This window comes from Cryptotermes secundus, unplaced genomic scaffold (assembly GCF_002891405.2).
Source record: "Cryptotermes secundus unplaced genomic scaffold, Csec_1.0 scaffold298, whole genome shotgun sequence".
Lineage (NCBI taxonomy): Eukaryota > Metazoa > Arthropoda > Insecta > Blattodea > Kalotermitidae > Cryptotermes > Cryptotermes secundus.
In genome coordinates this window covers 966,340-987,794 of record NW_019741976.1, presented here as the reverse complement: position 1 = coordinate 987,794, position 21,455 = coordinate 966,340, and positions in this window count along the sequence as shown.

Genomic DNA, 21,455 nt, shown 5'->3' with positions numbered 1-21,455 from the left:
TATGTAGAGCAACGTCAAAAGATGATAACATTACAAGATACGATGCGAGAAAACGGTAGTTGTAAAGCAAAGAGAACAGGACGGAAGAGTAAATGTCTTTTGCTTTCATTGTAAAGATGTCTTCTGTGCTTCCAGAGAATGAATTGCCAAATAAAACAAGATTATAAACTGGAAGTAAAGTACAGTTCAGTGAAGGAAAACTAAAATGTAACAGCAGAATTATACCCATGTGTCGTAAAACCAAACTAAATGTTCAAACGCTTAACCTAAATTCATTGCACTTACAAAGTTATCATAATGCTTCTGTACTTGGCAGACATGAGTTCTAAGAATTAACATGCAAAATTATTCTTATGTTTGGAGTCCTGATGCATGTATGCATTTCTTGTGTTTTATATTCTTCATTAATAACGTATATTCAACAATGTGTACAAATATAAATATCTGTCAATGTTTAAGAATCAATAATCAATTAATAAAGTAACACTAAACTTACTACTGTGGGGTTTATATTTGGGCCACAGCTAACTGGAAAAAAGAAGGGGAAATTGGAAACCCCCATTTATTCGACTTGGGGGTTTATGGTACTTTTAATAATAGCGTAATAAGCAAATTTTGTGTTTTATGTAAAGACAATTCAGGAACATTTAATCGTTTCTAAAATCAAATACAAATACACTAAGATATGCTAGACGCTGCGAGAATAAACAAGCAATAATACAAGAACTGTTAGAGATGTTTTCTGTGCGGTCCGATATGAGGCTATATAAAGAGAAGGACAGAACAAGTTAATTTAGAGCAGGAACCGTGTGGAGGCGGGGTCGAATACCTCCACCTTGACCCTGCGAGTAGTAGGAGGCGACGAAAAGTCAAATCTCAAATCTGAGACAGTAAAATATGTTCACGAATCCCAAGGGACTCCGATCCGAAAAAGACTGCGCTGGCAAGGGCCAGCAACGTATACACATACAAACCAATCCTCTCGTCAGAGAGGGCGCCCCACGAAAACAAGACTGTAACTGTCAAACAGCAATAAATACCTAGTCATGAGCCCCAGATGGGGCTCGACACTAAGACTTACTGACTGACAGACCGTCAGTCGCAATGTGACTTTGACTTGAAGGTAGTTTAGTCAAGTAGAGGTCATACAAAATCATGAATATGCAAAATGTTCCCGACATCGAAAAAGGTGAAGACACACGGAAAATATAAGAGGCTTAAGCTTGGCGGCGGTCAAGCATACAACTGTCCAAGTGACTAGGCAGCCGTTGTAACATAAGCTACGTGACTCAGGGCATGGACTGCTATACCAAGCCTAGACTAACCGAGGCCTTATATATTGTACATACACACATATGTAATATATTAATTTCATGTAAACAGTAAGTAGTAAATATCCACAAGGAACCGGACACTTAACAACTGACTGAAAGTGTAGAATCCTAACATGTAAAATTATAAACATAGATGACTTGTACTACTGATTTCGATCACGTTAAATAACAGATGCAGCCTCGCGTCAAAGAGGGCACCCCACGTGAACGAAACTGCAACTGTCTGGCAGTAACAAAAATCTGGTCTTGGGCTCAAAATTGGGCTTGGCACCAAGAATGACTGGCCGCCTGATCGTCTGTCGTAATGTGACTTTGACTTTGAACCGAAGGTAGTTTAGTTGACATCCGGCAGTTGGAGCAGGGAGTTACCTACGAGACAGTGCACATGCACACAGGAAACTACACTGTTCGAAGCCGTAACCCATCAACGGCAAATAAAGACAAACTGAGAAGATTGACAACACCACAGTCATCTGTGAACCAACTGTCTAGGAAATGTGGGAGCCTCGACGTCTCACAATCCTATGGGCCTCCACAGCCTGTTACACGGATAGCTTTACCACTTTTATTGAATAATCAGGTACATGAATTAGCGACAGCGCTATAGTTAATTTTAGTTACCTTTTATAAGGGTTCAACGAGTCCAACTGCTAATCCAAATCTCGTGTCTAGGACTTAACATGTGGCAATATGATAAAGTAATAGAAAAACTACTCAATCACCCCGCAGCATCTATAACTTCAGGAGAGGTAGCGTAAGGTAAGTAGATTCTCGTGGAAAACCTTCTGGGTAAAATGTCACTTGAAAGACCGGAAAAGGAGTGAGCGAATAATATTAACATGGCTGAAGTATTCTGTTGAAGAAGTCGGTGAATGGAACAGGCTCGGAAAGGTTTCCAGTGTTGTGGGCTTTGGTCGAATTTTACTAAAGTTTTGTTAGCAAACTGGCTTACATTAAGCGCATTTTACAAACACAAATATTCTTCAGTAGGGAAACTCCATACCTTTATATCTGTGTCAATTCTGGGAAGTTTTAATTTATATGACGAGATTTCTCCATTACTTTTAAAAATTTTAGACTTCCATGGAAATTCCTTGTAATTAAACATCAGCCTTCCGAAAAGCCAGCAGTAAGAGCAAGGCAATTGAACTCATGTTCAGTTTAGATTTGCTTCTTTCGTAAGCGCTGTCACTTCATGATCCAGTTACACCCACAACATATATATATATAGAACCTCTCGAAAATGGATACTAATGGAATCGCCCTTCGTTCAGTTTTTGCACCAAGGGATATGTTCGGGGTAAGAACGGAGGAGCGAGCGGCTGCGAGATATAATAGCAGCATAAACCTTCAGACAGTAAAACTACTGTACTGCTATAAACTCCCCCCTTACATCCCTATCTCTGTCCTTTGTGGGGCTCTTTAGGCCACTTTCAACAGCGACTCAATATGGGTTACGTATACGAGTATGTATCCTTTCGCACCATAACCGCGTATAACCATGACAGTTTACCTCTGGGGATTCAGTATGTAGATCCGTCCTAAAAGATTTTGGTTTGCAGGCATTGTCACCTAGATCTAAGCTATATACGCTATCACTTGTATCCGAAGGTGCATTCTCTGCCGTGTTGTATAGCGCACACACAGCTCGATAAAGTTCATAGCTGACTTGCATGGCAATGCCAGAGAATTTGTGGTACGGCGTTCTGCACGCCCTCGCTGTCCTTGCGATATATTCTAATTAAAAATCTGCTGTAATAATAACGAACCGAAAAACGCCGTTGTCTATATATTTTTTCCCTTGGCACTACAGCCCCAGTGGGCCTAGGCCTACCTCCATGAACTTCTCCGTTCACTTCGGTTTTTCTAGATCTTACACATTCGGTAGGACTCCTTGCGCGGGTGATCAGGTCGTCGCAAGGCCTCTACCTGTACACAAACACAGAAAAACGCACACTCACAAACTAAATATCCGTGGCCTGAGTGGGATTCGAACCCACCATCCCGGTTTCCAAGCAAGCGAAGACAGTACATGCCTTAGACCGCTCGGCTACCGTGACCGGCCCGTTGTCTATATATCGACATAAATACGGGAAGTTAAGAAAATTATATAGGCCTAAGCTATTAAAATATTTATCAACTATCGTTTCACTCGTAATGCCTACATTACATATATCTTGATGGAGAAATAAATCATAGCACGTGTATACGACCACAGCTTGGCAGATTAATATAATTAATATAATAGAAATTCGACTTTCCGGATGTTGCCCTGTTTACACGCTATTCACTGTACAAAAGTCGCACCATTACACTACTATCTAATGTAATGTTTGAAACAACTGACCTACACCACTGATTCGGAAACAGCGAAGAGGTGACTGTTGCAATATATGGTTGATTAATTCATTATAATGTTACTGTTAGTATCACAAGATACCACTACCTCGCCCAATCTTGCTTTGAAGGGAGTGGAAGACACTGAAAACATTTTTTATATCATAAGTCAGCAGAGTTTTAGAAAGTTAGTACTAGTTTTCGTAATTTTATTCACTTTTGTATTTTGGCATATTTGCTCCATGCAAGAACAGCTGAGCCACAGAAACAGCCGTTTCTAAGTAATACTCGAACCAACAATGGAACAACGGGGATATGCAACCCGCTTCTAGGCAACGGCTCGGTAAGCACACTTCCGCGCAGGCACAGTGACGTCACACTGAGCTATCACGCGACTTGTTTTCTGCGTGGTCTGCGCTACGCAATAGTAGAACTGTGTTTTGTGTTGTCAGTGCTGCGGTTATTTAATATGAGTAAACTTGCAGTTCAGAAGAGTTTTCTGTTGAGTTGCGAGATTCCAGGGTGATTGAACAAGAAATGGTAAGAAAATTTCATAGTGATTTGAAGCGCAAGTTTCTGTGTTAAGAACCGTTATCAGGAGACGACTAGTTAAGACGGTATATAATACTGCGTGTGAAACGGTGAACTGGGAAGTGTGTAAATCAGCGATAGCGTTGTATTAAGTGTGATTAAGATAATTTGTAACCGAAGTGGCGATGAATCCAATCATCTGACCTGGAACCCGTCAATTTCTTCACGCGTGCCCCCTAAACGTGACGATATCACGTGCATACTCCGTAGTGAAAGACACAAATTCATAACCGCATTATGTGATTTATTTACGTGTTCTGTAGTGTGTTTATTAGCTTGAAGTACAGGCTGACTCTGGCTAAACGGATTGGTTAGCAACGACTCTGGAAACCACATCCTGAATTTTTCCTATTGGAAATCTCCGCTGGGCTGCTAATTATCCTGAGGCTTTCTTTGATTTCCCAGGCCACAGCCTTCTCTAAGTTATTCCTTTTGCTTCTCATTATTAATGACAATCGTCACGTCTAATCAGACGGTATGCAGCAGGTGAAGCAAGGTCACAATCGTCAAGTAAACATGCATGATGTTCAAAACAGTAACAGTCTTCTTACTGAACCCATAAACCCGGGAATACTTCTCGCTTATCTTCAAGATATACCTCAGCAGCAGCCATCTTGAAGTCCGCGTTCTTACCTAACTTTTCTGAAGCTACTTGAAATTTCATATGATATTATTCTTTCACTTTCACAGTGTTTAGATACTTCAGGTAGAATAACTCCATACAAAATGATTTCGTTGCTTTCTTAGTTATGTACGCCCTTTTTTTCAAACTTTTGAGACTACCAAATATTGAATCATGTTACAGACAGATCATATGAAACATCGAAGTTAAATAAACTTGAATGTCATCTTCTGTCTATAAAGATATGATCAATCTGTGTATTTCTATCAGTGAAATCGTTGTCTAAGTTCGGGTAAGATAAATAAAACGTGGCAACAAAATTAAATGTTCTGTATTTTGATTGCTTATGTATAGTAATACACTCAAATATACTCCTTCGGAAAAAATAAAGTTTTTGACATAATGTAACCTAATGCATATTCTACGTCTTAACGATTTAAATAAAATAATACAGTTCATGTAATTTGGGAAGAGCATCTATTTATATTTGAACATTTGGAAAGCTGAGGTCCAAAACATGGGCAATGACTTTAACAAACTGTGCCTTGAATNGTGCATTCAACGGCAGGGAGGAATGAAAGAAATTGCATGTAACTGATGTAGGCTGTAGGAAAAAGATAGGAAAATCTCGACTAATTAAAAAGTCGATTAACAAGAATTTCTTTGTTTCCATTTCGCGCTGCTTCATGGGTAATAGCCACTGCGATTCCTCGAATGCACTCTTTCTTTGCATACTGGGCACGTATTGCATGAGAAAGTGCAACTACTATGGAAAAGGTTGACTCAGACAGTGTTTATATATACTTGTAAGTACAAGCATATTTTATTTTAAAAGTATGGTTAAATTTTTTCACAGCAAAGATGATTTATTACCCTACTCTTCGTAGTGTAGTGAACATTTTTTAAATTTCATTTTTTATACAGAGTGACTCAATTTGAAGCAGATATTTTGAGAAAAAAAATACAGAAATTGAATTATTCATATGTAACACACATACAGACTGATATATAAACTTTTAAAGTTTTTTTGCTAACTGACAGACATTCAATTTAAGCTCCAAAAGTCACACGACAATCTTCATCCGATACTGTAGCTCCTCGCAGATCTCTGCCAGCTTGCCTCTGGTCACTGACGTCACTGCTTAGTGAGCCTATGCTTCATATCCGGAAAGTCTGTTGACTAAGGTGGTGCAAACACAGTGTCCTTTACGTAACTCCACAGAAGTCGCATGGAGTCAGAACTGAATTCGTCTTCTGCACTGAATGACAGAATGCTTTCTCCTGTGTAAACGCTCTGTCTTCACAACACCTGCGCCTCTCGTGGGCAGAAAGAGCTTGGTCAGATTAACTTTCTATTGATACACGAGGCATCACTGTGAAATGAATCAGTGTTGTAGACATATCGATTCCGAGATGCCATGCGTACGGCGGAAAAGGTTGAGAACATAATTCCTTTGCTAGAAACAACAACATTTGTAGTTGATAGAACATCGGTAAATCACTTATGACTCAATACACCGATTAAAAATTACATACTATGGATCTCAGTCGTCCGAAATAGGACAAGGGGATTCTTATCTCTGCATTAATTCAGTCTGCATTACGGTTTCACCCTCATTGGTCTGTTTCACCATGAAAGTTATGAAGAACATTTCTGACTTCCCTGAAAACGCTGGTCTAGCCTTTATGCAGTAGACTTGTATCTCGACAGGGTCACCTGCTATCCTGACTAAATTTTTTGTGGTTTCCCTCATTCCCACCAGCCAAATTCCAGGATAGGGCCTCATTTAGATTATGACTGTTCCTTCTAAATCCTTTACAATTTATTAGTCGTCCTACCTCCCGATTGTATCGATATTTTAAGCATAGATAAATAATCAACAAAGAGTCTGTCTGCAAGGATAGTCTGTGGGGTTTTGATACCGAGGGGTATCCTTCTTTGGTTCGTTGTAGACCGGTTATTTTTTTAATGGCCCTTCAAGCCCATTCAGGGCATAGGCCTCTTATTCAGTTTCGTAATCATCTTCCACAGACGATAGGACTCCTTGGAGGGGTGATCAGCTCGTCGCAAGGCCTCTACCTAAACACAGGACAACGCAAGCACAGAATAAACCCATACACACACCAAGAAACCATATCTTGAATGAGATTCGAACCAACGATACCAGCGTCCGAGCGAGTGAAGACAGTTCGTGTCTTAGACTGCGTAGCTACCGTGACCGCAGACCGGTAAATAAAATCAGTAAATAAATTATATTTTGGTCAATTTGCGTTTACGGTCTGCACATAAATCATTAGTTGTGAGTTGGATACTGAGCAATGCGGGCGTTTAGTGAGTATCGCTCCGAGAGACTTGTGAGCGGGACTACCCATAAGTTAATACACAGTAACCAAAGCATTTCAATATCTATGGCATTTGCCATATTTTTTTTTAATTTTGAAGTACAGAAACGAGTTTGGCAGCATCCATAAAACAAACAATGAATAATGAAGAACTACATCTGTACACAGCTTCATTAAGCAGTACACTGGCATCCACGCACCTCCATAACAAATAGAGTATCATCAACTGTTGGTCTGAGTGACCATCACTGGGTCCAACACAGACTAGGAGCACGAACACGCCTACCAACCCCGGTAACAATATTCTTATAGCGTGGTAACCAGAAACGTACAGCAATCAGTGCAGCAGGAACTGGTGAGAGAAGAAATCGAAAGTGTGGGACACAAACTTATAAACCTCTGGAACATCAGACACAGAGTCACTTGCTACCCCTTGTCACTCTTCTTCTCACATATCGAACCAGCAGCCAAAGACATCGAAATATGCCACACTGAATACCTACAAATCATGAGAGTCCATATTGAGTATCCACACGAAAAGCAAAATAATATACCGCCATGCCAGATGTGTCAAGCCTACTTCCATACAAAGGAATACTACTCACACAGACCGAGATGCGTGAGGGCCGCGCCACAGTTCAATCGGTTCACAGGCTCGTAGCTTTCACTATCCCAATGTTCAACAGATAGTGAAACATAGGATACTACGATGGGCTTAGCATGTAGTATGGACGGGAAATAGATAAGACATAAGTTACAGTTAGAATATCATTGAGAAATCTACTGAGAAAATGCCACTTAGAAAACCAGGAAGGAGAACGAAAAATAATATTAAGATTAATCTTAGGAAAATATGTTGATGTAATGGGAGGTAGAATGCACAACTTAAAAATCTTGTACATATAAGTTCACTGCGACTTTGTTAACAGTGCCAGTAGCGCTAAACCTGAAGTTCCTACTGGAAAATAGATATATCTTTATAGAGGCAGGCGGATAATTACTTAGTTGCATGTTATATATGGATTCTAACACAGTATATATTTTAATTTTAATTTCGAGCACCGGCGAAAGTGAATTTTGACCTCTTCTTGAAAATGGAAGTATATATATATATATAAAATAGCTAACTTTTCTCAATAACTTCTTGATTAAATACAAAATAAAATTCTATGAATCAATATTACATAATGTTAACCTGAAAATGCTGATGTGTAACACACTTGCTTCATGATATAATCGACTTATATATGGTGCGCATGTGTTTGACAATAAAATAAATTAACTGCATATCCGTTTGCTTTCCCAATAACAAAAGTTCGATGGACTTCATGTTATTGTGTCACTACAGGACTCCAAGTAAGTAAGTAAAGCTATCCCTGTAGCAGGCCGTGAAGGCCCATAGGGTTGTGAGACGTTGAAGTTCTCACATTATCCACATAATCGGCTCAAAGATGGCGGTAAGGTTGTCAGTCTTACGCACTGGCCGCACTTTACTCCGCAGGATAATTATGTAGTTAATTCCTGGTACTCATTTCTGTTAGTAGCTGAGTGAACCCCAGGGCCATAGTGCGGCTGGAAGGATTAGGTCAATTGAAAAAAACAAATCGAATGACCTAATCGGAACTTGAACCCGCAACCTTCAGGCTTGTAGCATAGTGCCTCAACCAACTATGCTAACAGGACTCCAAGAATTCTATTTACAAGTACCTTTCTTTTCTTTTCTCTCAGAAACGACTTTTCGTATGAACGTATCAATATACGAGATCCGTAGCAAACTTAATCTTTTTATTGTGGAATGGTACTATTGAAAAACCTTGCACATGTCTTCTTTACTTTATAACTCGGTTTCCTTTCTCTAGTCTCCTGTGTCACCTGTGTCCCCAACTTTCAAAATAATTTTAGGAACTTTGCTTCACTACCCGCCTTCTTTTCCGTCCACAAACACACACACGCGCGCGCGCACACCAGTAAACTGTTGTCCAAAGTACAGTTCATATGTGATCATTCTTGAGCCCCTAGAAGCGAATTTGTATACTGAGAACGAACTAGAATTCAGATCTGAGCTAAGCTACATGACTAAGGCGGTGCAGCAGCACTTAATCTCGGGTGTTGTAACAAAATTCGCACTGTACCAAAAACGAAGTGTCAGACGCACACTCACGTTGGGCAATATCCAGAGTACAGACGTGCACTTGAAGTAACAGAAATTCAGAGGGATCTGTGACAGAGATGCCAACGGCTCGAAACAACTTTTAGAATTTTTATTTTTAATGTTTGCATCCTGTCGCGTGAATATAACTAATAATACAAATTCCACTGATAACGTAACTATATTTATTAATTTATGTTCCACTACATGTTTCGACACTTATAGGGTCATCCTCAGGTGTTGTGATTTACACATTGTCATTATTAAACGCTTAAACGCATTATTATTGAGTCGCTTTTCCCACAATAAAAACACACAAAAGAACGCTGTTATTCAGTAGTATACTATTCAAGTAAGGTAGCCATTTTGACTACTGAAACCAGCCTGTGAACGTGAGTATGCACGTCTGATGCCTAGACTGTCGTGAAGCCGGACTGTGTTGCTACCTAGTGATTTAGAAAACCTTTTACGCCCATTAGAGCTGACGTACTTCCATTTGTGATCTATTGACGGACTGTCACTCGTAGTTGATTGGTTGGATGCCAAATGATGGAAATAGACGGAGAAGAATGGGAGCGGTCGTGTACTACTTTAAGGTAACATCCCAGATAGTTAAGATGTACATCGAAGCTGTCGATGACAGGGTGGTTAATAAATGTGCAACAGCTGATTAAATGAAATTTGGCAGAAGAAACTATAGTACTCGGAGGAAGTTAGCTCCAGTGTCCCTTTGTACATCACATATCCCACACGACCTGAGCAGGGATCGAACACTGACCGTGGCAGTGGAGCTTGTTTTCAAGGACTGAGAAAAAGCAGGGAAATCTCAGCCAGGACAGGTGGCCTTAGGCAAATTCTCGAACCTGAGACACTCCGAATACAAAGCAATAGTCCTAACATCTACGCTGTGACATTTTACTATGCCGATATGTTCGTTATTATTCTAAGACATAAAGATCAGGGAATTATTTAAAGATAATGCTGGAAGTACGCATTTGCTGTCGAATTTTACCGCAAAATTGCGATTCCATAAAAATATAAATTTGGGGGAATGTGCGTCAGTTTAAAATGCTTCTTGAATTAAGAGAGTCCTACCAAAATATGATATAAGTCTTTTGGGTTTTGTCGCAGCTATAATTATTTGGAATGTCCGCTTGCCGCCTGTGCGCCTTCACGAGCCGTGAGGTATGCGCACAGATGATGCTGACAGCCAGCCAGGGTTCCACGCTGGTTTTGTAAGAGGGACGCTGTGGAATTGTTTATTTCCGGTGCAATTTCCTGAATGCTGGGATGTGGATAGACAAGCAGAGACGGACGTAATGTTGGAGATGGTTTGTGGGAAGGTGCACGAGGAGAAAGGACAGGAATCACGGCAGAGTTTCAGGATATTCGGCTTGCTTGTTTTCGTTATAAATTACGTTATGATATAAAGGCGAAGAAAAATTTATGTATACGAACAAAGTTCACGTAAATTAAATTAATTCATATATTGGCAGTCAAAATCACTTGACAGTCAGTTAATTTCATGGTTTCAGAATTACGTGATGGTGTAAGCAATTACATATTTTGTATAAGAACCTTCATTGTGTACTTATATTAATAATAACCCCTTCAAATTCTAACTCTGTGGAACACAGTCTTCTTGGGAAGCGGATAGTCGCTCAGCTAGTCAACAATTTCCCTGATATTTATGAAACTGAATGTTTCAATGCCGTGCATTTAACGGCCATCTGCTGAGCCCAGTCCTGCACCTGGCGAACTCACTTCACTTCCTCACATTCCACCTTGTTCAGTGTCACCTAGCAGTGGCCGCGAGGTATAAAGCATGAACCGGCTTCTCCCGCTGGAACACTGGGATTGTGGGTTCGAGTTCTGCTTAAGTCATGGATGTCTTCGTGCCTTTATTTTGTGTTTTGGATGTCCTGTGCGCAGGTAGCGGTCTTGTGACGGGCTGAGACCCCGTCCAACAAGTCCTACGGACTGTGTAAAAGTTCAAGAAAATGAAGAAGGGGCGAAGGTGTAACAAGCGACTGTAGAGCCATGACAGAACAAAATAGCACAGCTAGGCGCAGGTATTCCAAGTGGTTTCTTCCTTTCAAGTTCTTCAAAACAGTTCAACATTTGTTTATCCCATTCGTGATCCATGCCCCCAAGAAGAATTTGAAACCAGGGTGACTGTACTCCAGCTGTCCAAGATCGCGTTAAACTCAAGCAAGTTAGCTGTGTTTGGTCACCAATTAATTTTGTCTACTAGAATACAGTCACGAGTCCCCTTCAATTCACAAAAGTAGCCCTGTGTTGTTCCTCCTGGTTTCTTCCATAGTTTAGGATTAGGTAAGACAGATGTCCGCCGGTCACGGTAGCCGAGAGGTCTAAGGCATGCACTGTCTTCGCTCGCTCGGAAGCCGGGATCGTGGGTTCGAATCCTACTCAGGGCATGGGTGTTTGTGTGCATTTTTCTGTGTTTGTCTACAGGTAGAGGCCTTGCGACGAGCTGATCACTCGCCCAAGGAGTCCTACCGTATGTGTAAGATCTAGTAAACCGAAGTGAAAGGGAGAGTTTCATGGAGGTAGGCCTAGACCCAAATTGGGGCTGTAGCGCCACAGGAAAAAAAAAAGACAGATGTCCACGTCGGTGAAGATTTAGATAGGACCTTCTCGGCTACTCTGGTAGCTGTTTACCTTCGTGTTGGAGGAATCTGTAGCTACAACACTGAGGATGGTGGCAGAATATTCTTCCGAAATTTTAGTAAGCACCTACTACGCTACGTGGCGTCATAACCTAGAAGACAACAACGTTAAGTGGCTGAGTTAAGGCTATGGTTCGCAAAATGAACTTGGCTAAAATTCACAGCCATATTCACAGACAAGAATATCTCCAGTAAGTATGTCCATTCTTTCCACCGCCATTTTACGAAAACGCTAATTTTCACATATTTTTTTCGAACGATGTATTCATGAACATAATACCGTAACTCATTTAACGCCAATTAAATTCAGTACGTCCAGACCAACGGGAGCCGGGATAGCGTAGTCGGTATAGCGACTGGCTACGGGCTGGACGACCGAGGGGTCGGAGTTCGAGTCCCGCTAGGGTCAAGAATTTTCTCTTCTCCATGTCGTTCAGACCGAATCTGGGGCCCACATAACTTCATATCCAATGGGCACTGGGGGCTCTTTACCCGGGAGTAAAGAGGCCGGGGTGTGAAACTGACCATTCACTTCCAGATAGTACCAAGGTGAAGCAAATGTGATTCTATACATGCACTTCAACATACGCCTTTATGGCGTAATGCTTAATTAGTTAAGCACAGGAACAACTTTACCCTATCTTACCCTATCCAGACCAAGGTTTTGCCTCTGGTTTATGAAGTAGGACTATGATAGGACTATGAAGGCATCTATGACTACATAGACTAAGAAGAGTCCTATCTTCTGGGATATAAGACTGTGTAGTTCGAGTAGAGTCTACCAGCGTTTTGGAGGAACATGTTGCCTCCATCATCAGGATCAAATAATAAGCCACGCAAGAAACCAGCATGAAGCAGGTAGCAAGCAGGGCCATAGATTGGTCTGCAACTGAAAAACAAACGGGGTACAGATGCTGTGAAGCCAATGTACGGCATATGGAGATAAGAGAATTGAAGCATCCTTTGTGACCTGTCACGAACACTACAGACGCCGTTAAAAACAGAGGCGGTTCAATCCGCCATTTGCATCAATGCCCTGCTACTGCTGCAGCGAAGAAAAAGGGCGGACTCGATTATAATAAACAAAATGCAGCAACGGCAATATACATTTCTTTTTATACCGAGCCAAATAAAATGATTTAGTAGATAGAAATTTGTCTCGACTCATTTTGACCGTAATGCAAATGACAGTCTTAGTGCATAGTGCCCGACGCTTTGCTGCTGACGTTCCTTCCACTAATGTAATTTTGCTTCATACTGAGAAGTGTTTCGACTTGCAAGTGCTGTCCTGTGTCTCACCAGAGGCGTACAGCTGTCCAAGTATCAAGATCTATATTCAGAGGTAGGCCTAATGCATTTCATATTTATTTATTTATTCTTATTCAATTTCAGCGCCATCTATGGACCGATTGTCTAGAAAATGTGAGAGCCTCGACGTCTCTCAACGCTATAGATCTCCATGGCATGGTACAGGAATAGATTTTGTATTTAATTAATTACTCCTACACTTACATATGCCGATAACAGTGGTCGTGTGGACTAAGTTATGAAGCGCCTTCGCTAGCTCGAACACTGGGATCGTGGATTCGAATCCCACTCAAGGCATGGTTATCTGCGTTTTTACTGTAGCGGCTTCGCCGCGGGCACACCCCCCCGTCCAAGGAGTCCTATCGACTGTTTAAGCTTAAGAAATTGAAGTGAAACAAGCGTTTGACGGATGCATTACGCTCCAAGTGGGAGCAACAGGAACAGAAGAAGAAGAAGAAACTTACCTATAATACTATTGAAGTTATCAGAAAATCAGTTGGGGAATTGTGGGAAAGCCAGAAGGGAAGAGACCACAGGGAAGACCAAGGCGTAGGTGGGTGGACAATATTAGAATGGATCTTAGAGAGATAGGATGGGATGGGATGGATCGGATACATCTGGCTCAGGATAGGGACCAGTGGAGGGCTCTTGTGAACACGGTAATGAATCTTCCGGTTATATAAAATGCTGGGAAATTCTTGAGTAGCTGCAGAATTGGCGGCTCCTCCAGAAGGGCTCAGCTCCATGAGTGAGTGAGTGAGTGAGTGAGTATGTAAGTAAGTAAGTAAGTAAGTAAGTATCTTTATACACAGGACATGAACATCATGGAAATTCGGTATGCAAAATAATAAGGAATATAAGCGCTAAACTCCAAAGACCCTCTGACCATTTCTCCCCAGCTCTTCCCCTCAAATGGCAGGCAGTAGGAAAGAAGAATTTCTGGAAAGAAATAACCGCCTACTTTCCTTTGAAACGACACGGACGGCTCACAAAATTACGAGTCCAGCAATTCTTCTATTGTTGCGTGTTCATGCGTTGCCGCGTATAGTTCTTACCAAGCCGTTGCCTAGCAACGAATGTAGAGAAAGAGTTAACCGAGCCTTTCCGTAACAACTACGAGGGGCTATACGTAGAAACACACAGACTAATAGGAGGGATTTAAGATGTACGCCGTTGAGACGTGGTCAGTTGCCGTGATATACGTACCAAATTTCTTACAGATTGGTTAAGGCATTCAGAATTTAATAAGAGGGAATTTACAGATACACAAGATATGTAAACACACAGACAGGACAGAGATCACATAAGTCCGCTTCAGGAATGTAGGCTAAAAACTGACAAAAACAAAAGTTGTTTCGCTTAGACAGACAAACACGGGAAACTGTAAAGCCATGCTTGGTTTCGAGTCCAAGTCAACTGATTTCCCCATTACTTTTTCCATAAAAGTGTGTTGGTATTCGGATAACAATTAGATCGTGAAAATAATGGATTCCGACAATGGGACCGTGACAAAAATGCGATCGCTGCGGGGATACGCGTAAGAACCCGAGGCTTTCTTTAGCTGTTGGCAGGATACGGGTAAACCACACATCATTGTCTGCCATTACTAAGATATCTTGTGATTTTATAGGACTAGGGGGAAGCCCAGGTTGTCTTCTGGTGTTGTCAGGATACAGGAGAAAAGAGAAGCTATATTTTTCCGTTGATAGGTTACGCAGGACAATCCAGGATATCTGTTGCTGTTGCTAGCTTCTGTCATTAGCGGGATTTGGAAGAAATTTCAAAGGCCTGCTCCCGTCCAATGGGGGGACATGTAAATGTGATAGGAGCAGAAGAGGGAGTAGAGACAGAAGCGGCGAAGTATGGAACAACGGAAGTAAAGGGGGCTGGGAGCTTCTTACTCTTAATCAATCGCAACTTTCACGCAGCCGATCTCTAACGTGTTACAATTTACTGCCTAAATTCATATATCAGAAAGCACGTATAAAAATAATCAGTTGCACATGTAGTAAGTCACTCTCAGGGTGTATGTATGTATGTATGTATTATGGGAGGGGGTAGGTTTCCTCATGCACTTAGACCAGTTATTTTTCCATTGTGCGTCCCCCTTTTAATTTCTACTGTCGCCATACCCTACCGGTAACGGTGCGTGCCATCAGCCCCCGTAGAGCCAACGAGGTTCGCCCCCGGTTCCTTGATGCTTCCCCCATCTACCAGACGCATTGGATACTACTTGGGCGGGAAAGGGCCTGTAATTTAGCTCAGAGAACTCCTAAAGAAATAAGGTTCTTTTACGTGCCGTAAATCTACGACACGGGACACACGGCTTAAAGTCCCTCCCGGAGAACTTGTTCCCTGAATTTTTCCGCCCTTAAAAATTCCACGACCTCCGCCGGGTTTGAACCCGCGTACCTTGAATCATGAGGTGGGAACGTTACCCCTAGACTACGGAGGCCGCTTAATTCACTCTCAGTGTGTAGCCGATGTTTTGAAGGTGCACATGCTTTCTTGTGTCCTGTCACGCCACTGTTAGCCGAGAAGGACTAAAGTCCCAGGCTGGGATGGGATATCCCAGGGATTACTTCACTTCTCCTGTGTTGTCGCTCCAGTCCCCCAGTCTTGCTGAGCCCCCTCCCTTAGACCAAGTGATGGCCCACGGCCTGGCAACAGGAGGGGGTGTCTTTAATCTCCGTCTCTGGAAAGGATCACCGTGAGCTACGGACTTGACAACTTCAGCCCAGTAATTAATTGTCTCGTAAGTCCCTTCATTTTTCTGGGATTTGCATGCACATTTATCAATACCAATGCGTTCTCTCTCTATTATTTCTTTCTTTTCTTTCTTCCATTCATTCTATCCACTCATATTTACAGCTCCTAGTCAGCCTTTTTGTATTCCTTTCAACCAATTCATTATTCTTACACAGCTTAAGATACACACAAAAATGTTCAAAGCCCTCTTCCATATGGTAGAGATTGCAAACGATTGCCTTTAAAATCTTCTTAAAAGTAACCTAATTTGCATTACCCTCTTTGGAGCGCTACAGCGTGGTCTGCCTTAGCTTGGTCTTTAGAAGAAATAATTTGAATCTTTTGTATGCAATGCGATACCAGTAGTCATGTGTGGTTCATTTTCATTCCAATTATTTCGAAGAGGCTAACCAATCGTAATATTGATTCCAGTGTTATGTAACACGTCTGTACCAACTGAAGACATCATTTGAAGTGACATGAGCATGCCTCGAATGTACGCTAAACTGAAGGTTCTCAACCGTTCGAATAGGGGAATCGTGATTTTGATTCCTTCTCAGGGCAAGAATTTATGTCCGCGGTTCTGTGTTGCATTGTGCTATGTAAGCAGAGGGCTTTGAGATGATCTCCCTTAAACGCAGTCCTTCCAAGCGTCTAAAATATTCATAATTTCGTAATTATTTTTTAATCCAGAGGGGCCACAGGGCCTAACTTATGGAAAGGAGAGACATTAAACCAGAATTCGCCTAGAAGTAACAAGTAACCAGCGGAAACCTCATCCAGTACAACATATGTCATGATAAGATTTTCTGGCCGTATACATTAGCCAACTTGCTTGATAGCTATTTGACGTAACTAAAGAGAAGATGCTTACATACGCCACTTAGTTCATGTCAGATCCAGCAGATAACACTTCTGTCACCCAACCTAAATATTTCTGGATGAAATTAAAAAGCAGAAATCACAGCTGATTTCTTCCTGACATAACAGTCTCCACATGCCCTCAGCAAATCCGAACGAAGCGCTCTTCTATAAGCAATAGTCCCAAACAAATGTTGACGACATGACACAATAAAGGAAGTAGAATGTCTCACATTATACCAAATAATATTTAATAAAATGTGTATACCGATATGCCACGGCCCTTTTCAGGGACATCCTAAACTCTTGTGAGGTTTGAATGTTTTCACGGCGGTGACTATGAAGAAAGCCGTCTTCTGGGATGTGGCACCGTGTAGATGTGGTGTTCACCTACGTTTAGGAGGAATTTATTGCCTCTGTCTTCAGGGTAGAAGGAAAAATAAGAAAATCCGCAAGCGAAGAGACAGTGAGAATTAGTCTACTTGCACCTGTTCTCACTGTCTCTTCGCTTGCGGATTTTATTTTTCCTTCTACCCTGAAGATGGAGGCGATACGTCCTTCGAAGCGTCGGTTAAGAACACATCTACACGGTGTCACATCCCAGAAGACTGCTTTCTTCATAGTCACCGCCGTGAAAACCTCAAATCTTACACTTTATTTTCTTGTTTATTTCATAACTGTGAATGTGTTCTGGAACCCGTGGAATGAAAACCGGAAGTTTAAAGGAGAAATTAAATTAAATTCAAATTCGCTTAGTGGGGGGTGAAGTTCAATTGGGTCAACTCGGCACGGCGGCCACTGATTGGAATATTGCAGCCTGCCCCGGGTGAGTATGATGATGGAGAATTTGGTGGAATGAAGATTGGCAGGGGAAACCACAGTACTCTGAGAAAACCCACCCAGCGCCACTTTGTCCACCACAAATCCAACTTGACCAAACCCGGAGTCGAACCCGGACCGCCGCGGTGGGAAGTATTGGAGAAATTATACTGGATAAAAGCGTGTTTCAGTGTCTTATTAGAACTGTCATTCGAAATATTTTTCTTCGAATAAATACGAGTATTCAGCGAGATGCGTGCAGAAAACAGAGTAGTTGCTGTTAGTTTGAAGTGGTGGATAAATTTGTCTGATTTAAATGAAAATTGTTAGCTTAACATTTCTTCATAATATTCTCAAATACAACATTTAATGAAAACCAGTTCAGTCGTTCTAAAAATCTTTTATGCTTACGGATGGGGGACGGGTGCAGAATTTCAGAGTCTGTATGTAAGTATCACTGACTGGACGGATTTATGAAGCATGCCATTTAAATGGCCTCAGGTGGCATGATATACGTGCCAAGTTTTATAAAATTTGATTAAGGCATTCAAGTAATATTAAGGTTATTACTATCCACCGCGGCGGCCCGGGTTCGATCCCGGGTCTGATCAAGTGGGATTTGTGGTGGATAAAGTGGCACTGGTGCAGGTTTTTTCCGAGTACTTCGGTTTCCCCTGCCAATCTTCATTCCACCAAATTCTCCATCAACATAATCACCCGGGGCAGGCTACAATAGGCAAATCAGTGACCGTCGTGCTGAGTGGACCCAGTTGGACTCCACCCCCCACTAAGAGAATTAAAAAAATATATTATTACCTTAATAATATGAGAGATTGCTGTGTTGGTATTGCTGATTGGAGGGATTTACAAAATATTTTGTTGAAATGGCCTTAAGTGGCATGATATATATACCAATTTTCATAAAGATCGCTTCAGGCGTTCAAAAGTTATCGGGCGTGGGGAAGCCTGTAGATACAAACAGACAGCAAAGTGGCCTCATAAACCTACTTTCATTGTTTTCAAAATATGGAAAGCAGGCTAAAAAGAGAGCGTTTCATCCGTATGGAAATTTCACACAGGAGAATAAATATTTATATTTGTACACTCCACCAGAAAACTAAGACACTCTCATGTGCTGCCACGTTTAAGCCGATTTGTGATCAGTAGCTACGCAGTTCTGGAAACACCGCGAGGAATAACGCAGGATCCACACCCACGAGCTTCTACATCAAAGTATTTTTAAACCGTAGTTCTCAAGAAGTCTGATATAACGGCAAAGAGCTTTTCCGCCAGCACGTCATAAAAGAACGGTTAGAACCATCATGTACGGTGTGGCTTAGAGCCATTTCAAAGTTGGAAAGACATGTTTATAGTACAGAAACCCTTCAGGGTACGATGTTATGGAACATTGCCTTGGGATTGGACAAAGACAGTCGTTATCAGCTAAGCATACAGTTATCGGGCAAAGTTTGAGACTCCGTGAATAGAAACTCCGTCAACATTTCAAAGCCTTGGTATTCTGCCGTATGCCCAACCAAATGAATTCCCTTCCTTTTATTTCTTCATACTTCTTATTTGCTTTCTTATCTTGGTGTTTTCTTTTGTCTTTATTTCTTTTGCCCCATTCATTTTACATATCTGCCTACGTCATACTTCCCTTCCTATTGCGTCACTGGAATTTCTGGCGCAACATCTGAGGGATGCAAAGCAATCACGGACTGTGTGATACATACAGTCGTGACTAGATTCGTGAAGTTAGTCATGTGACTAGAAACTAATTTTTATGAATATGGAGGTTAGATTCGTGAATTCTTTACTGCAGAGAGACTGGGCGATCAGCTTCACGTTCCAAACATCTTTAGCATCGGAAAAATTGATCTCAGTACCTACAGACGAATTCACAGAAACGAATTATGAGTGGAAATCACTGGACCTCAAATTCCGGGGCTATAATCTCACCTGCAAGGGCTATCTCAACCATTGCAAACTGTGAAGCTTTTATTTCCCAGTAAAAATCTTTTAGGGTCGAGTACTTTTGCACTATTAGTAGAAGGCCTGCTTTAACTATCTTCTCTTTCGTGTTGCCTGACGAACCACATTTCCATACCGGAACTAGTATTCACATAAAGCTCTTCGCCGTACGTAGCCTGCACCCATGCCTTAACTCTACAACGAAAGTCTTAACTCTGTAACACAATGATAATGGCCATGACGCAATATTGTTATTAACTACTATCATCATTAATACAGCCACATAATAATAATTCAATTCAATTCTTTATTATTTATGTACCATGTCAACAGCTACAAGGCCAATTACAGACACAGCACAGTGTAGATGCAAGTAATTACATTATGGACAAACACAACATAAAGTCAAAGACTAATTAAAGGTAAGCACTGTAAGGAAACCCCATTAATGCATATAAGAAAACAAACAATAAACAATAATCATGATTTTTTATTAGTACAAATCTAAGTTTCTATTAAGAACTGAGAAATGTAAAGTATGAGTATTTAAAAAGAATAAAAATAATAAACCATAAATTAAGGCAGTATCAGTGCGTTGTCGTTATCATGTTTGTTAGAGCCCTATAGGATTAATATCGGTAGATGCATGCAGATGATTAGAAATTTGTCATTGCTATAGATTAAAATTAGTCGTTAAATAATATTTACAACTGTGTTGACATCCAATATATATATTTTACAAGTCATCAATTTAACATTGTAGACATTTTAAACAGAGATCGGCTTATTTACAAATCCGACGCGGCACAAAACATATGCTATAGAAATTACGAATATATTTGTAATTGGAACAGTGATATGAAACTGACAGGAAATTCGTATCCAATCTATAATATTTACTTTGATATTTCACTCAGATAATTCAATGTATGTGTATCCACGCACTGCGTTACTTGTGTCGGATTGTTCCTTCATTAGTTAAGCGAATTTTATTTAGTAAGAGAAGGCCGAATAACATGTGTCCAATTTGGAATTTTTAAGGAATATTGGCAGATTGAAAGTAGGTTAAAAACATACAAGAAATAAACGGTCTCTAATGAGAAATTTCAAAATAATTGTAATGCAAACTAAAAGAAAATAACTAGTTAATAATGACATGTAAATAAATTCTAACGTATCCTGCTGCTATTTGAATGCATATCTGAGCAAAATTTTGCTAATCATTTCAATGAATAGCCGTCCTCAAAAGCACATAACTGGTAGGTGAATATTCAGTAGCTGCTCATCCTGCCCACTGTGATCTCATTTTTTGTGAAATGTGATGGCATTCTTTACGAAAACAGAGCGGATATAAAACTGTAGGAACGAACAGTGTTAGAGTAGAGGTTCTGAATTGGGCTGTGGCCCCTCACCGAGTTCCTGTGGGCATAACATTTCCTGCCAGACGCGGTTTGCCTCCCATCAGATGAACATTATTACAAAGTACACTCCCTCTGANGTTCTCACGGTCTCTTCGCTTGCAGATTTCTTATATTTTTTCTTCTACCCTGAAGATGGAGGCGATACGTTCCTCCGAAACGTCGGTTAACACCACATATACACGGTGCCAAATCCCAGAAGACTGCTTTCTTCATAGTCACCGCCGTGAAAGCCTCAAATCTTACATACACTCCCTCTGTTAG